The sequence below is a fragment of the Centruroides vittatus genome, unplaced genomic scaffold (genome assembly GCF_030686945.1).
Source record: "Centruroides vittatus isolate TY-2023 unplaced genomic scaffold, ASM3068694v2 contig_377, whole genome shotgun sequence".
Classification (NCBI taxonomy): domain Eukaryota; kingdom Metazoa; phylum Arthropoda; class Arachnida; order Scorpiones; family Buthidae; genus Centruroides; species Centruroides vittatus.
The window spans coordinates 124,282-143,165 of record NW_027122198.1 but is presented as its reverse complement, the minus strand read 5'-3'; the positions used below and the strand labels follow the sequence as shown (position 1 = coordinate 143,165).

Below are 18,884 nucleotides of genomic sequence, written 5' to 3'. Positions count from 1 at the left end.
GAATAATAAGTATGTCCTTGGAATTAGTTTAGACATAACCAAAGCTTTTGATAGCGCATGGTGGCCGCTCATCAAACTCCAACTGCGAAAGATTAAATGTCCACGCAATATCTTCCAACTTATTCAAGATTATCTACGAAATAGAGCGGCTGTTCTACAATATGGACAGCATTATGTAAGAAAATCAGTTTCCAAAGGATGCCCTCAGGGGTCAGTATGCGGACCCTTACTTTGGAACATAACCTTTGACTGCTTCCTTAGAGAAGACTTTGGACAGGACCACTCTACTGCTTATGCGGACGATGTCATGATGTTGATTGGTGGTCGCTCAAGAGCGGATTTAGAGAACAAAGGCAATCTTTTGATTCAAAATGTATACAACTGGGGGATAGAGCATAAACTCCATTTCAATCCCATCAAAACAAAGGGAATAGTTTTTAATAAACCAAGAGGCAGTAATCTATACCGGCGACCACCTCATCTCGTAATGAACGGAAATGTCATCAAAGTGGAAAAAACATTGAAATATCTGGGAGTATTTATAGATTTTCGACTAAGCTGGGACAAACACATCGAGTTTATTACAAACCGCACCGGTCTTATTTTTCAAGCTTTCGCACAGGTAGCGAGGAAAAATTGGGGCCTTTCCACAGACGCAATGGCCATTATTTATGATGCTATTTACATCCCCATCATCACATATGCATGTGGGACTTGGGGATGGGCTACTAGTAAAGTTCATACAAAACGAAAGTTAATATCGTCACAGAGACGTGCCCTACTCCTACTTACTAAAGCCTATCGCTCTGCGAATAATCAAAGCCTTCAAGTGATAGCTAGAAGGCCACCAATCGATATGTTTGTTATTCAGCGATGTAAATTACAGCAAGTTAAATGGGGAAATACGATTCAAACAACCTTCCGAAATATAACATATGATGAAGTCGAATGGGCATTTCCATTTTACGAAACAACTAACCCAGATATCTTAGTATATTGTGACGATAATAATGTTCAAAAAACCGACATTCAAATTTTTACCGATGGTTCAAGAATAAATGGTATGGTTGGATGCAGCTTTGTTGCGTATATTAATAATGATGAAATTTATAATCAGACAATTAGATTAGACACTTGCTGCACGGTTTTTCAAGCAGAAATGCTCGCTATTAAATTGGCAATAAATTGGACTAAGGATTCATATGACAATGCTTATATACATATATATACGGATTCCCTGTCAGCACTTAATATTATAAACAGTACTAAATTGCACCCAATTGCTGAGGAGATTAGACAATTAATACGCTTATCTAACTGTAATTATACTGTTACCTGGGTTAGAGCCCACCAGGGAACAACTGGAAATGAAAGAGCTGACACCTTGGCCAAGCAGGCTGCAGAGAATACCTCTTTGATAATAAACTATAATAAACTCAGTCAGCGTACCTTACGACGAATGTTATGGGAAGACACAATGTACAATTGGCAAGATAGATGGAACGAAAACAGAAGTCATATAACTTATGATTACATACCGGATATACAACAATTTTATAAATTAAAATGGTTTACCCCGAATTATTATACCACTCAATTCTTTACTGGCCATGGGAAGTTCGCCAGCTATCTGGCCAGATTCACTAATAGGACATCGAATGAATGCCCTACTTGCCATATCATAGATGGCTCGAAACACTACTTCTATAATTGTGTAATGACTGAGAGAGAAAGACAAGAACTAAGGGTACTGATGGAGGAGCTTGGTGTGAGATGGCCATGCAACTTATCAGATATTTGGATAAACAAAAATGTTTACAATGCTTTTATAAAACTTGCCAAACAAACTGTTAAAATTGCAAATCAACTCATATATAATTAGTATATCTTTAGTATAAAATAACTTGGTGTATCATTGCTTATATTCAATTCCATTTACATACTACATCCATTATTGATATTCTATACTCAATTTCTCTTTAATAAAAGTGTCTATACTTTGAGTGAAGCGATGACCAGGTGCTTTCTCCTAATCAACTAAACATTAACTATCTTAGTGATTGCCCTACGAAAGGAAGTACTGTATTAACTATATGTACTGACAGAATACATTTGTACTGGCGAGTTCTAACTACCAGCTTGTACCGCAGCCTGTTTTATTAATTTGAGTACTAACAGAGCACACACTAAGAACGGCAATCTGTGTACTGATAAAGCACACTCTAAGAAGTGTAATACTCACCAGCTAGAAATGTACTTTTAACAGCTTATGATGGAACAGAGAAATTACTATGTCAGTGTCAACCCTTACGGGTGAGATGCTTAACGAACAACCTACGTTATTAATAAAACGTTTCGATGGAGAAGTGCTCCTTTGATATTGAACTTATAGGTGTGGTGAACTACTGTAATCTTCAATGGTCTCGTCGGGAGCAAACCGACCGACCTTTTTTTTTTTTACAGTGGTGTTCATTAATTTCCTTCAACGCGCTTGGCAGGTTTAGTGAGATCAACATGTCTATAATATCTTTCAACGAATTCTAGACTTTTAGTTTAGCTTTCTTAATTTACCACTTAAGTGCCTCAACGTCCTCCAATGTGTCTTCAGTATGTTCATAAGTGTTTTAATGTGCTTCGTATGCATTAGTGTGCCTAATAGGCTTAGTGCTTAGTGTGTTTCAATGTTTAAATCAATTCAATGTGCTTGAGTGTGTCTCAACATATCATTGTGGTGTTTTCAATGGGTCAAGTGTGCTTCGAATAAGTTTCGGCAAGCTCCTAAATCTGTGCAATGGGTTTTCTCTGTGTGCCTCGATATCTTAGTGTTCAGCGTGTTTCAAGTAATCAACGTGCCCTGATGTATACGACGTGTTTTTAACTGTAGTACGAAATTTCAGTTTTTTGTGGAAACCAATGTGTTTATGTTTGCTTCAGTTGTGCATTGAGAGGTGCTGCTTTTAGGTCGTCCCTTAGTGCGTGAACTCTACATCGTCTGAGAGTTGCGCCTTGTTAAAGGCAAAGTGTCTTAAACTATAGACATACTGGATCACCTGTAGACCACTCATCAGGCATTCTCCATTTTGGATCTCTGCTTTTCCTACAGGCAAACATTTCGACATTTTAATTGCTGAATAAAACTATGACTACCACGGATGTGCCTACAGTTTTCAGCAACTATAATTACCTATAATAACTATAATCTTTTTTTTTTTTTTTTTTTTGTTTTGTTTTGTTTTTTGTTCATTTAATTTATTCATTTAAACACTATGAATTATTATTACAAATACTATATTGTTCTTACATATACATATGTACTTATTCTATTTATTCTTTAATTACTTTAACTGTACTAATGTATATATATATTTACTCAATGTTACTCTATTTAATATTTTACAAACCTCTCGGTAATGCATACGCGGGGCCGAGAAATGTACTTTTGTACCTAAATAAAGAATGTATGTATGTATGTATGTATGTACATTCTCTTGACCCGGCCACGCATATTCTAGCTGACCCGGCCACGCGTTGTTGTGGCTCAAAATGTATCTATTATAAATGTATCACACTTCCCCCGTGGGGAGAATTTCAAAAAATCCCTTCTTAGTGTACATTCTCTTGACGTACCCTATTAAAACGCAATCAAAAACGCATCTAAAATAGTATAATAAAAGCCGAGTTCTTCACAGTAAGTCTTAATCCCGTCATTTTTCCCGCTGGGGAATATCGAAAAATCTCTTTTTAGTGTATATTCTGTTGACGTAACCTATTAAAACGCAATTAAAAACGCAAAAAACCGCATGTAAAATAGTATAATAGAAGCCGAGTTCTTCACGGTAAGCCTTAATCCCGTCCATCTCCCCCCACTGGGGGGGATTTCGACATGTATATTATATAAAAACACGTGCGTATTCGAATGCAACGTTGTGTCAAAATTTCAAAGGAATCGGTAGGAACAAACGAACGTTATATTTTATTTATATAGATAGATAGAAAATGATCTGCTTCAGTCCATTCTCACAGAAAAGCAGAATGCCTCACAGAAAAGCAAACTTAGGTCGTCGGAAGTTAGCGCCATCTGTTGGACATAAAAGCCTTAATCCATATATAAATATATTTTTGAAAGGGGGAAATGGTGTAGGGGTATATAGGGAATTTTATATATAAGATATTATCTAGTTTCCTTGCAGACGTCTGTTGGAGCTAAATACAGGAGATGTAAATTTGACTTAGGATGTCGAAGTCAGAGGAAAAAAAATTTGCTACCAGATATTATAATTTTATCGAAGGAAATACTGTTTACTGTAGACATTACGTCCGATAAATTAATACAAATTAGATTTTTTTTTTTTTTTGGAAAAGGTGTTTTGTTTGCCCAAAATCTGAATAACGTGATGACACAGGAGGATTAACGACATTACAGAAAAAATTACAAAAAACTAATAATCAAGATGTGACTACACTCAAACCTGTTTTTGTGCGAATTTTTATTTGTGCGATTTGTTTTGTGCGATTTTTTTGTGCGGTATATGAATTTCAATCGAATTGGTATACTGCACAAAAAAATTGCACAACACAAATCACACAAATAAAAAATCGCACAAAAACAGGTTTGAGTGTATAATTTGGACAATCATAGTACGCGGGGTGCTGCGAAAAGATTGGATGTAAAAATAAAAAGGTTTCAGCCTGTTCCAGCAATACTTTTTAAAAATTTTCTAATGTTTTCGGCTATTTATGCAGCCATCATTAGGAACGAACATATAATAGAATAGTTTTTAAAATTTTATATAAATATTATTATATAATAATAATAGGTATAAAGTGTATGTATGTATGTATGTATATATATGTATATATATATATATAATTTATTATTATTATTATTATTATTTATTTATGTTATTTCAATTGTATCATTGATCCATATTTGGAACATTAAATTTAAATTTTAAAAACTATTCTATTATATGTTTGTTCCTTGTGATGGCTGCATAAATAGCCGAAAACGTTAGAAAATTTTTAAAAATTTTGCTGGAACAGGTTGGAATCCTTTTTATTCTTACATTTATTACAGTTAACTTTTATTATTAGTATTTGGATGTTTGAGATAAGGATTTTAGCTGACGTACAAACAGTCGACCGTTTATAAATGTTGCTCCATCGAAACTGTTACTCTAACGTACAAGATATGAATAATAAAATGTTATTTTTTTAAATTTTGGGCGGTCCAGTTAGATTATCATTGTTTTTGTTTAGTAGACAGCTGACATTCTAAGTTCCAAATTATGTAAAGGGTAAATTTCAGCTAAATAATTTTGCAATTAAGGAAGCAAGTAGAGTACTGTACGTCCTTCTTTCGGAATGCACATTGGTTATAATACTGTACAGTCGTTACTCTTTCTTCCAAATACGTAACCATCTTACAGTTAAAATTACACAAGTTAAAATCTTGCCTATTAATTTAGTCTATGATCTTCCGGCGGAAATACAAATATGATTTTAGAGAAACGTTAATGCAAATTGATAAATATTCGCATCGTAGAAAATACGTAATTATCGGTAGAGTTTCAATAGTAGAATCGGAGACCAAACACTCATCTATGGTTTTGACAATTAGATCGAGTCTCAAGAAAATCAACGAAAGAAAAATAATTAGGCTGCATTTTCAAAAAATTGTAAAATCTATAAATTTCCTCTGTCGTCCATATGTCCGGTTGTCTGCCTGTTTTTTTTTTAATCTCGAGAAAGTAGTTACATAAATGAAAGATGAGACCAGGCCTTAGGACCAGGAGACCCCGATTAACTATATGTGAGGTCGCCGAACCGCGTGTGACGTCAGAATTTCCGAATCATTCCGAAGCGTGAGTGGAAGCGTTTGGCGTAGAGACAAACTCGACAGTTACAAATAGTTACCTGGTTTATTATAACCACAAGATTAAGCTTGCAGCTACAATAGTTGACAGTAGACGAAATCAAGTCTTCTAATTTGTTTCCTCCCTCGAAGGGTGAATCCAACTGGAACTACTTTTTCGGATCCCTTTCGGAAGGTAGCAGGCCCCGGGGCGTTAGGAGAAAGTTTGTTGCGAAGTCGAGGTGCAATCCAGTTCGATACCGTGATGCTGAGGCTTTTTCAGCGTATGGTGCCAGCGATAGGAAGACGGGGAGAAGCTCTCCACGTCCTTGAAATTTCCGTTATATTGAAACTTATAAAACTCCGTTTTATAAGTTTTTCGATAACATTCCGATAGGTCGATGCCGACTCGCCCCGCTTTCCGATTGGTATTCACTCATTACGAAACGTAACATGATCAGATCCCAGATGGCGGGAAAAGTCAACACCGACTGACAATTCGATCCCTATCGATGTTGTTCTATCTTAGGACTTAAATTCATCTATTGTTTTAACTTGAGAAGTACGTATTTCTCAGAAATTTCCACCAACGTGTCCTTTTATGGACATGAAATTCATACCTTTTTCTTAAATGGCTTTATAAAAAAATATTTCTACAAAGAAAATGTATTTTTTTCCTTTTCTTTTTTATTTTTAGTGTGGTATCAGCCCACTTCTGGAGCCTCACATATATACGAACTTCCAATGCAAACCAAAAGTCACGATATTTCAATTAAAAAATTTTTTCGCCGACGGAATTAGATACATCAATGGCATGGCTTCAGTGTTAACAGAAAAGTATGATGAATGGGAGCAAGACACTACTAAACTTAAGTGCATTGTGACGAAAATTTGCAGCCCGACATTGTGAGGATACCACAATAAACAATTATTTATTGATTTACAGCATCCCCGCGTTAAGCGGGGGTTTTACTGTATTTTAAATTAAATAAATTAAAAATTGCAGTCCGGCATTGTGACGATAAGCAGGGATGCGTTTCAAGACGACAAACCGCTAAACGAAACAGCGTTAAACGAGGTCATTTTAACATACAATAAATAGGGGTAGAGGAACACGCAACCAAAAATAAGCAAATTTTATTATAATTTTAAGTTATTTTTATATTGATTTGCATAATAATATATGTTAAATAACACATAAACATATTCATACAGAAATGTAAAGGTCGTTTTTTGTGATAAAAATCCGGGCTTTTCTGAAATTCTTGTTTTTTGCGATAAAGTCGTGTAGTTTCATTTGTTGCTTTTTTTTCTTTCCTTAAGCAAATGTCGGTAGCAGAAGATCGCATCCAAAACTCCTCGTTTTGCTTTTTCTCTTCTTTCAAAATCTGGATCATTCGCTACAATTTGATCAACGATTTCGGTTATTGTTACCAAACTTTTACTATAGCAAATTCTTTGTGTACTTCGTTTTCAGAATCTATACTTTCCAGTTCCACGCGGATTCCTTGTTCTGCCAGTTCTTGAAGGTCCTCGTTGGTAAGGCTCTCATCAGAAACCTCCTCAATATCCTGCTCGTCTACATCTAGTCCTGCTGTATCGATTAGGTTGACAATTTACTCAACCTAACGATACAGCGATAGGCTTTTCTCGTTGAGAATTCTCGGATACCTTCAGCCATAACTTCTTCCACACTCCGCACTCCGATGTTATACCTTTTCCAAAATTGCACAAAACAAATATAGATTTAAGAGAAGTACAGCGCTACGACGAATTCCTACCTTTTGCTGATTGGTTCGTGTTTGGGAATAATCGTGTTATATACGAATCAATGAAATGCCTCGTTATATTGAATCAGCGTTAATCGAGGCAGTGTTAAGTGGGGTCTTACTGTTTATGTTCTCCACCTCAAATTAGTAGTGTTTTATCCGGTACATCATATTTTTCCGTTAATAATAGAGTCGTTCCGGTCATCTAACACCTTTGGGAGAAATAGTTGAATTGATATCCCGCGTGACTTTCGGTTTGAATCGGAAGTTCGCATACAGTTAATCGGGGCCTCCTGCACATACGGTTTTCGAATGTAGTCTCGGATTTAATCTATCTAGCTTCGTTCTCGAAATTAAAGAAGGATGGACGAACGGACGACTGGAAATTTATAAGTTTACGATTGTTTCAAATTGTAGCTTAATAATTGCTCATATTTTTTAATGCTTTTGTAACCTTCCAACTGTCATTATTTTTGTTTTTTCATTTAGTACTTCTTCAGCTTAATTTGAATTAAATTTCTTACTTTTTGGACTTTTTCTAGTATCATAAACTTTCTACCGATACTAGAGATGTTATAGCCGAAGTTTTAAACGCTAAAACGTGTACGTCGGACGTTCAGCGCCGCTTTCCTGTAAGTCTAGAAGTTTGACAATGGTGTTTGGAAAGTCAGTGGAATCACGCTCGACATTCTAAACGCCATTGTCAAACTTCTAGGCTTACAGGAAGGCGGCGCTGAACGTCCGACGTACACGTTTTCGCGTTTAAAACTTTGGCCACAACCTCGCTATTAAATAAAAATGTACGTACACGTTTTCCGACGACATTAAAACTTGTTATTTGAAAACGTATTAAAATCGATAAAACCGCTTTATACACAAGTCGGTAATTTCAATACTTTTCTCAATTTCTAACGAACTCGTTATAACTTGTGTATCTAAAGAAACTACAGTAGAGCGTCGTTAATCGGAACGTCGGTAATCGAAATGGCCGGAAATCGGAACGATTTTCAGTCGGACTGTGTCGTGCTAAATCGAACGTTTTTGATACTAGATTTACTTCTAAAGTATAATTTTCATGTTTTTTTATATTCTTCGATATATTTATTTTGTTTGTACAAAATGCAGAAATAATTTTTAACGATACGATAGCCTCGATTATTATAATAAAAATTTTCGTTAGGCTTAAAATCGACGAAAATTCAACACGAAGCGACACGCAACGGAGAAAAATTTGAACATCGGACAGGTTAATATATTTTTTCGTACAAAGTCGGAAATCGGAACAAATGACTAATTGGAACAACCCCAGTCCCCAATTGACTCCAATTTTCGACGCTCTACTGTATTAATTTTAAAAAATGCGGTTATTTCGGGTTTTGCACACACGCTCAATCCCTCCTTATTCTTATTGTGGACCCGGTTGAACTTACGACGAGTAGCCTACCGTAAAGTTTTCACGTCGATAATAATGTTGCGCAACAATAGTGCGGTAGTCAAGAATATAATTAAACACACAAAATTAAGAATAGGGAAATTTGAAGGAAACCAATCGAATGGCGCATTATAGTTTTATGGAGTGCGGGAAAATTTGAATTAGGAGCTCCATGTACTGTACAGTGTTGGCTTCAAACATTTTTGTTAGGGGGAATTTTTGAGGAAATCTCCCGGTGTCCTCGTTCGTTTTCTAACGCCACCTTTCTTCAATGCTAGTCTTGCGCTTGTGGCAAAATGGCAATTAGAGTTTCCAGATATGGCCCAAATTTAAATTTCGATATTCACAGTAATTAGATTATAAAAGATTGGTCGAGGGCCCTCTTATGTATATAAACCTCCGGGGGATAACCCACACCGAATTGCCCCTTGACTAGTTAGGCGACCCCGCACCCCTGACGTTTGTCGTGTTCCTTTGTGATGACACAGACCTGGAGGCACAAAGTTACGTTTCATTATAATAAAGTTAAACAGTACTGGCTCAGCAAATAATTAATTTATCATACTACACGTTTTGTGTTGCCGAGTTAGTTTTATTGAAAAACTAATGTTTTCTGCCTACTCTATAGGCCAATGTTCCATTTCTCTGGTTAAGCCTGAGGACGGCCTATACAGTAGGCCGAAAACGTTAGTTTTTGAATAAAACTAACTTGGCAACACAAAAGGTGTACTGTGATATAATAAAGTTAATTATACGCGTTAACAAGAGTCGTTTATTATACGGATACAACAGGCCTCTGTCGGTGGGTCCAAGGCAATTGCCTATTTTGTCCGTAGGATAACGCGCCACCGAGCGGATCCGTTATTTTTCCGTTTGAAATCAAACTGCAATTAAATAGAAAGATTTATCCACCATTACCATTTAATTTCTATTTTATGGTTCTAGTTTGGTAACAGAAACGACGCAGCGGAATATAAAAGTCGTACCAAGTAATTATTTATAATGGGAGTTCCTACTGTTACATAGGCTATCGTTATACGAACAGAAACACACTCCGATTTACTTTCTAATTGCATCGTTTTCGACATAATTACGCCAACGGCAGCTGGAAATATATATTTTCTGCCTTTTCATTCTACTAATTTACTAAAGTTAAAAACCGTTAACTTTAAATGCGGAATAATAAACATTTTTAAGATACAGCGATAGTTACTAACGTCATTTTGCGCTTTTGTCGGACACATTTCTCTAATCTCAAAACAACGAAACGGAAAGTTTATCATTTGGAAACGAAAGAAGATATTAATGACGTTGGTCCATCGTCGAAATTTACTGTTTATTCGGACGAAAGCGCCGCCTTTCGTTTTGTCCGGTTCTGTTATTTGCATTACCCAAAACTCGTGGGAGAGATTTGGCAGATTAATGGCGAACTCCATTAGATAGATGACGACTTGGACAGGAGTTTTCGTAGACTTTAACCGAATTTCGCGGAACTGCTGAAGGTTCCTAGATTTACTCCTGACGCCACATAACGTCCAGATTGTTTTCCGGCCGCCAACCGCGGACACGTATCGGAAATTCGTGTTTTTGGCGCGTATTTACATTCGAAATGGAGTACAGTAGAGACTCTACTCCATTTCGAATAGAGTAGAGTAGAGACTTTAGAAAAGTAATGGACGAAAACAACAGGGAGGCGATTCGGTCCAAAACCCGAATTCGTATCGAATTTGAATCGAAAAACACGTCGGAAGGAAAACGGCGGGTGCGTCCGAGACGGAAAATTCTCGTCGACAACATAGATGTGACATCACACGTGCCGTGATTTTCATTTTTATCAGCGTAATGATGGTGGATGCATGCGGTGTCGCTACGGGCGAGACGGCGAAAAATCTGGGTTGAAACTAAACTTTCGTCCCGTTGCTCTATTAATTAATATACGGAAAGGGGACGCGGGAAGAAAACGTCCGTATTATTACATCGTCGAGCTACGAGCGTACGTAACAAGTTTAGACCCTCCTTTAGATGGTAATTAACGTACTTCAAACGGACGAAGTATCAAATTTGGAAGCGTGCCAAGGGAAACGCGTAAGCGCCGTCGAACCTTTCGAGTATATAAATATATGTCACCGTCGACAACGACACGCTTAGCTTTTTCGGAGATGAGAAATCTAATTGTAATCGTTTTCTCGGTAGCCGTGGCAATACACGGTGAGTTACTCACTCGTTCTATTTTAGACTTACACAATTAAGCTTTAATGTGTTACGCGGAAATACTTCCATGACCGTTATTCGTAATATGAACGGCAATGCAACTCTAGATGTATTTTAGATTTAATTTCCGAAAGAACTATCCTCACGTCATTTGATCTTTGGATCATTTATCGAAACTCTTCTGGGACATTTACGAAAGAATGGTCCACATTTTTCAAATTTTTCTGTACCAATGGATAAGTTTCGGTTTTCTTCAGATGAATAATCGAAAATTGTCGAATGCTTCGGATGAATTTTCAATTTATAAACGTCTTCTCTAATCCGTCGAATATGTTATTATTGAATTAATGGTGAAAAATCTGTAATTTGCAACGTCTGCGAATGAGGACGAAACTTGAGAATCGTTGTTTCGATTTTGTAATTTTCGAGCATTGATGGGAAATATATACTACATTTAAAGATGGGAGGAACAATATAATTGTCGAAAAATTTATATTTAAGTTTTAATATTATTTATTATATATAGACTATTATAGGCGTTAACGTAGTTTTTATATAACTATTGTATACAAATAATGCCATAAATTGTGTTTTCGAGTTTAGAAATGAAGTGTTTGAGGACGGGATATCCGATTAGAGAAAACGGTTGCAGAATTAGTTGCGTAGCCGGCGTAGAAGACGACTTATGCAATACTTACTGCCAGAATAAGGGAGCAGAATGGGGCATTTGTCAAGAGCCCGCTTCGTCTTGCTATTGTGAGAATAGGCCCCTCACAATGGCCACTTGGAATGTCGATTACGCGAATTGTGCGGCCTGGAAAGAAAATTCCGTTCAATTCTACGTTGACGCAAATTAAACTCCACGAAAGGAAAAACTGTTAAATGTTCACTAAGACGTTTATTTTAAATAAAAATTGAAGAAGTTAACTTGTCTGTCCGTTTGTTTCTTAAAGACTTTCTCGTAAACACAACGATTCTCTGCAAATTAGTCCACACGACTAAATGTATAAACTTGAAATTTTGGACTTTTAATCGAGCATTTAATGTACTCATCAAATATTTCAAAATTATAAGTTACGAATGTACTCGAGTTTTAAAACGCAATCTTTCGCAATACGAATATTGACTTTATAACGTGTTTCGACGTTTCTCTGGCTTTTCGGGAGGTGAAGGATTGGTGAAGTTGGATTGGGAGCGGGTGATAAAAACCGTGGTCTAAGTCAGCGGTCGGCAACCTTTCTCACCTCATGGACCACTAAACTCACAATTTTGAATCCCACGGACCATTATCATGAACTTTTTAAACAATACAAAATCTGTAGAATAATGATTATAAAAGTTCAATTTTACTATATTAATATGAAACTCGCGTGTTTAATTATAACAAATTAATGCAAGCCTAAAGTTCATTGCTGCTTGTTTGAAACAAGTTTATGGATTCTTAACGCTTTCTGCGAAGGACGACAATCTCATTCACAATATTGTTTATTGTTCATTATTTATTGATAGCAGTCGCTTCGTATTTGGTTTTAGATTCGAATAAAAAACCCCCAATAAGTGAAAAAGTCACTAAGCATTTTGCATTTCTTTCGTAATACCTCGCGTAACCTTCTGTTGATCAATATCCAAATTTCTCCACGGACCACCCAAATTTTCTCGCGGACCACCGGTTGCCGACCGTTGGTCTAAGTCAGCGATTCTCAAAGTGGGGGTCGCGACCCCTAAGGGGGTCGTGAAAAATATTTGGGGGGTCGCTGAAAAATTGATGCCAGATCAATTTTTTCAAATATTTTATAAATTTACTATGGATTCATGTTTAGAAATAATAGAAATAAAAACTATATAAAATAATTTTTACTTAAATAAATTGCACATATAAATAATAAAAATAATATAAATATTTAAATACGAGCCTAAGCCCCTCCCTCCGGGATGTTTTTTGACACATACTTATTCTTCGGGGGTCCTTTGAAATTTTTAAGTGCAGAAGGGGGGTCGCGGTCCAAAAAGTTTGAGAAACACTGGTCTAAGTAACTAAAAATGTACATTTATTGACGCGAGATTTTACGATAATTAAACTGCGAACACACACACAAATTGCTCCGGCTAAAGTTAAGAGTGAGCTTTAGGGATGTTTGGGTTTCGTCCCCAAACATCCCTAAAGCTCATTTGGCACGAATATTCTTCGAATCCCTAAAAAAAATAATGTTTATTTTTTCTAGGGATTCGAAGAATATTCGTGCCAAATTTGTTGAGAATACGTTAAACGGTATAGCATTATTTGCCTAACGCACATACGTACATATTTTGACTTTTATATATAGATTAAAATTTCTGTTATTGTACAGAATAAAGTAATTGTACAGTAGAACGTATTTTTCGTTAAATTATTAAGAATGGGTTAATAATTCTTGTAGTAATAATAAGTTTCAATTTTCATAATTAATAATTTGAACATCAGTAACCTTTTAAATACAGCCAGTCAGTTGTAATTTTATACTCGTATTGGTTAATTCTTAACGTTATTTGCCTGTCTCAATTTTTTGGATCACCGGTATAGTGTCTACCAGAGTAAAAAAAACGTGCGTGTAAAATTCACATTGTAAGGTGTAGGGGTAGTGAAAATATTTAGAGGGGACCTCAAAATTGCATTGCGCCTGGGCCCTCTCAAGTGGTAAATCCGCCAGGCCGGATGGCCGAGCGGTCAAGATGGCAGCCTACCGCTCTGGGGGACTCGGGTTCAAATCCGGACGGGCCAAAAAATCCCCAGGAATTTTTCGGGGGTGGTCCGACCGGATATGTCGGTCCCCGTCCCTCATCACCCAGTCGTCTCATTGTGGGCCTGGACGAACCCATAATGGGTTTGCTAAAAGGGGCCCTCTTAGTGCTCACAGAGATGAAAGAGTTTAAAAAAAAAATTAAAAAAAAGAAATATATATATATATATATATATATATATTTTAAATATACTTTGTACTTAAATGTACAAAGTATATTTGAAATAGTACTTAAATGTACAAAGTATATCGGGGCCGAGAAATGTACTTTTGTACCTAAATAAAGAATGTATGTATGTATGTATGTATGTACATTCTCTTGACCCGGCCACGCATATTCTAGCTGACCCGGCCACGCGTTGTTGTGGCTCAAAATGTATCTATTATAAATGTATAACACTTCCCCCGTGGGGAGAATTTCAAAAAATCCCTTCTTAGTGTACATTCTCTTGACGTACCCTATTAAAACGCAATCAAAAACGCATCTAAAATAGTATAATAAAAGCCGAGTTCTTCACAGTAAGCCTTAATCCCGTCATTTTTCCCGCTGGGGAATATCGAAAAATCCCTTTTTAGTGTATATTCTGTTGACGTAACCTATTAAAACGCAATTAAAAACGCAAAAAACCGCATGTAAATTAGTATAATAGAAGCCGAGTTCTTCACGGTAAGCCTTAATCCCGTCCATCTTCTCCCACTGGGGGGAATTTCGACATGTATATTATATAAAAACGCGTGCGTATTCGAATGCAACGTTGTGTCAAAATTTCAAAGGAATCGGTAGGAACAAATGAACGTTATATTTTATTTATATAGATAGAAGATAGAAAATGATCTGCTTCAGTCCATTCTCACAGAAAAGCATAATGCCTCACAGAAAAGCAAACTTAGGTCGTCGGAAGTTAGCGCCATCTGTTGGACATAAAAGCCTTAATCCATATATAAATATATTTTTGAAAGGGGGGAATGGTGTAGGGGTACGAAAAATAGATAGTAGCCGATTCTCAGACCTACTGAATATGCATATAAAATTTGGTGAAAATCGGTAAAGCCGTTTCTTAGGAGTAAGGTAACTAACATTGTGACACGAGAATTTTATATATAAGACTAGCTGACCCGGCCACGCGTTGCTGTGGCTCAAAATGTATCTATTATAAATGTATAACACTTCCCCCGTGGGGGGAATTTCAAAAAATCCCTTTTTAGTGTACATTCTCTTGACGTACCCTATTAAAACGCAATCAAAAACGCATCTAAAATAGTATAATAAAAGCCGAGTTCTTCACAGTAAGCCTTAATCCCGTCACTTTTCCCGCTGGGGAATATCGAAAAATCCCTTTTTAGTGTATATTCTGTTGACGTAACGTATTAAAACGCAATTAAAAACGCAAAAAACCGCATGCAAAATAGTATAATAAAAGCCGAGTTCTTCACAGTAAGCCTTAATCCCGTCACTTTTCCCGCTGGGGAATATCGAAAAATCCCTTTTTAGTGTATATTCTGTTGACGTAACGTATTAAAACGCAATTAAAAACGCAAAAAACCGCATGTAAAATAGTATAATAGAAGCCGAGTTCTTCACGGTAAGCCTTAATCCCGTCCATCTCCCCCACTGGGGGGAATTTCGACATGTATATTATATAAAAACACGTGCGTATTCGAATGCAACGTTGTGTCAAAATTTCAAAGGAATCGGTAGGAACAAACGAACGTTATATTTTATTTATATAGATAGATAGAAAATGATCCGCTTCAGTCCATTCTCACAGAAAAGCAGAATGCCTGACAGAAAAGCAAACTTAGGTCGTCGGAAGTTAGCGCCATCTGTTGGACATAAAAGCCTTAATCCATATATAAATACATTTTTGAAAGGGGGAAATGGTGTAGGGGTATGAAAAATAGATAGTAGCCGATTCTCAGACCTACTGAATATGCATATCAAATTTGGTAGAAATCGGTAAAGCCGTTTCGGAGGAGTAAGGTAACTAACATTGTGACACGAGAATTTTATATATAAGATTATATATATATAATATTTTAATATTATATATGTATAATATTAAAATATATTCTCTTTAATTTTTCTTTTTAATTTTTTATATGGTGGATTTACCACTATATATATATAGTGGTAAATCCGCCATTGCTTGTGGAGCCATTCACCATAAGTGACAGATAACGTCATTTCCGATCAATTTTCCCGTTTAGCAAACCGCTCAGCCGGTCTAAGCGTTCAAAATTTTCGCTTTCCGCGTTTTGTAATGTCGAGCAATTTCGCTTAGCGAATAAAAATTCCTTTCCGGTTTCCTTTTTGCTATTTGCTTTTGGTGCAGCCGACCTTTGAAATGTCGTTCTCTCACGCGACTGGAGTTTCGGCGGAAGGAGACAACTGACTCGACGAGTCGTAGAACACGAGAAATGAATAAAAGTTGATCGATTTTTTTAAAATTACGTAACATAATTTCGTATTTTACTTTTCCTATTATATGATGTTCGAATGAAGGCTATTAGGTACACGTAGAAAATCGTGAGATAAATTCAGTAACGGTCGTGGTCGGCGTTACTTCTTGTCTTGCAGTACTTTTGTGACGCGTGTATTTCGAGAGAAATTCAAAAGTAGTTTCGCTTGTACGTTTTTCACTTATACGATATTTAAGTCGGTTCTTTTGAAAAACGTACAACGTTTGACTGTATTTATTTTCGGATGGATAGATATGAGCATAAGAGCTTAAAACAATTGAAACAGAATAAATAAAATTAGAATAGATCAGTCGAGAGCTTGTATAGATTCCCAGATGGAGAGGCCCCTTTAGCGTTTTCTTTTTTACACAAATGTTCCTTGTTAATAAGTAACAGTCTTAAATAAATTTATATTTATGATAGTGACACTACCGCAAATACAAATTTATATACATGTTAGTTTGATACTCTCACCGAAACTCATTTAGTTTGATAGTCCGGTCGTAAGTTCTGTCAAACTAAAATTCAACTTATATCTTTTATCATTTATCATTTATGACTATTCGCCCAGTGGGCACTAACAGGACCTTATTCCGTATCCATTGCCGGTTCGGCCGACGTGTCTGGGACTGACCATCCCCGGAAAATTCCAGGGGTTTTTCGACCGTCGGGTTCAATTCGGGATTACAACTCGGGAGCGGGCAACTGTTGTTCGTCAGTTTTATCCAGTGTATAAAGAGTGATATTATTTGTGTGCAGGAAAGGACATTAAAAAACAAGTAGGGAAACCAGTTAACTACTTTAATTCTCATTTAAAATGAATATTTGAATTATTTTCGATATATTTTCTGAGAAAATTAAATGATATCAAACTAAGAATTTAACCGAATTTTCGTTCCAGTACGGACATTTCGAGGAAGCCGCAACCCAGGTCATCATCTTATCGGGTGCATTAAAACAGAGGCAGGCCGAAGCCATGGCACTGCAGACAGCGTCTTCCGCTCCCAGCTTTTGGCAATAAGCAACACACAAGTCGTCCTCTTCCAACGGTACACAACTGATTCTGCAGCCGTTTTCCGCTATCGGATATGCATACTCTAGAAGACATTCCATTTCTGAAATCAAGAATACAATTTACCTTATTTTTTATACGGGCTCACGGTAGCTACATAAAAAGTATAATAACGCTTATAATAGTCTATACAAAGATAATATTAAAACTTAAATATAAATTTCTCCCAGCTTCTGCTTTTAAATGTATAATGCTGAACGAAACTCGAAAATTTAAAAGCACCGAAACGACGATTCTCAACAGTTTCGTTCTTATTCAGAAAAGTGAATTTAGGCTTTTAATCATTACCATTATGAAAGTCTTAAATTCCGTTTCTCCTATTCGTTTATTTCTTTCGGAAATTAAATCTAAAATACATCTAGAGTGTTCATATTACGAATAACGGTCATGGAAGTATTTCCGCGTAACACATTAAAGCTTAATTGTGTAAGTCTAAAATAGAACGAGTGAGTAACTCACCGTGTATTGCCACGGCTACCGAGAAAACGATTACAATTAGATTTCTCATCTCCGAAAAAGCTAAGCGTGTCGTTGTCGACGGTGACATATATTTATATACTCGAAAGGTTCGACGGCGCTTACGCGTTTCCCTTGGCACGCTTCCAAATTTGATACTTCGTCCGTTTGAAGTACGTTAATTACCATCTAAAGGAGGGTCTAAACTTGTTACGTACGCTCGTAGCTCGACGATGTAATAATACGGACGTTTTCTTCCCGCGTCCCCTTTCCGTATATTAATTAATAGAGCAACGGGACGAAAGTTTAGTTTCAACCCAGATATTTCGCCGCGCGCTCGGTCAATTCGGCACCAATTTAAAAAATTAATTAATAAAAATTTAACATCGGAAAACGGGTATTTTTACTTTAATCCAGTTTACTAATATGTTTGTAATCGAATTCAGTCAAAAAAGTTTTAATTTCATCATAATTTATTGATGATTTTAATTTTTTAATATTAGAAGGTAATTAGCATAAATTACAAAGTGTCGTGTTTCATCTTCGCTCCTGTTCAAGTTTATTGCTCTAGGCACGCGCCGATGTTTGTTTTTAGTTCTACTGGTGATTAGGCTTTTATTTCAACCTCGTCCGTTTTGGTTACAGAAGATGGGGAGACGGGCGTCACGTGATCGCTTACCTCACATTTTACCACAGAAATTACCTTACCTTGAAAGTTTTATTTTTTTTCTCAATTTTAATTATTATTAACTATCTTTTTTTGATGGATTCTCATACTTATATGTGTTATGAAGTTGTAGATATTTTTTTTATTAAGTTTTACAAATTTATGTTTTTTTCTTCGATTTTTATA

General features: G+C 36.2%; 2 long non-coding RNA genes across 2 annotated transcripts; one reads left to right on the top strand and one right to left on the bottom strand.

Moving 5' to 3' along the window:
• The first annotated feature begins 11,197 nt into the window (after positions 1 to 11,197).
• LOC136975669 (uncharacterized) lies at positions 11,198 to 12,193 on the top strand. The gene is made up of 2 exons (XR_010880807.1): positions 11,198 to 11,263; positions 11,870 to 12,193. It is a non-coding gene; the product is annotated as an uncharacterized lncRNA (long non-coding RNA).
• A 5,355-nt stretch (positions 12,194 to 17,548) lies between these two features.
• Positions 17,549 to 18,357, bottom strand: LOC136975691 (uncharacterized). Its single transcript, XR_010880810.1, has 2 exons — positions 18,035 to 18,357; positions 17,549 to 17,618 (listed from the first exon to the last, which is right to left on the bottom strand). It is a non-coding gene; the product is annotated as an uncharacterized lncRNA (long non-coding RNA).
• Positions 18,358 to 18,884: the final 527 nt, after the last annotated feature.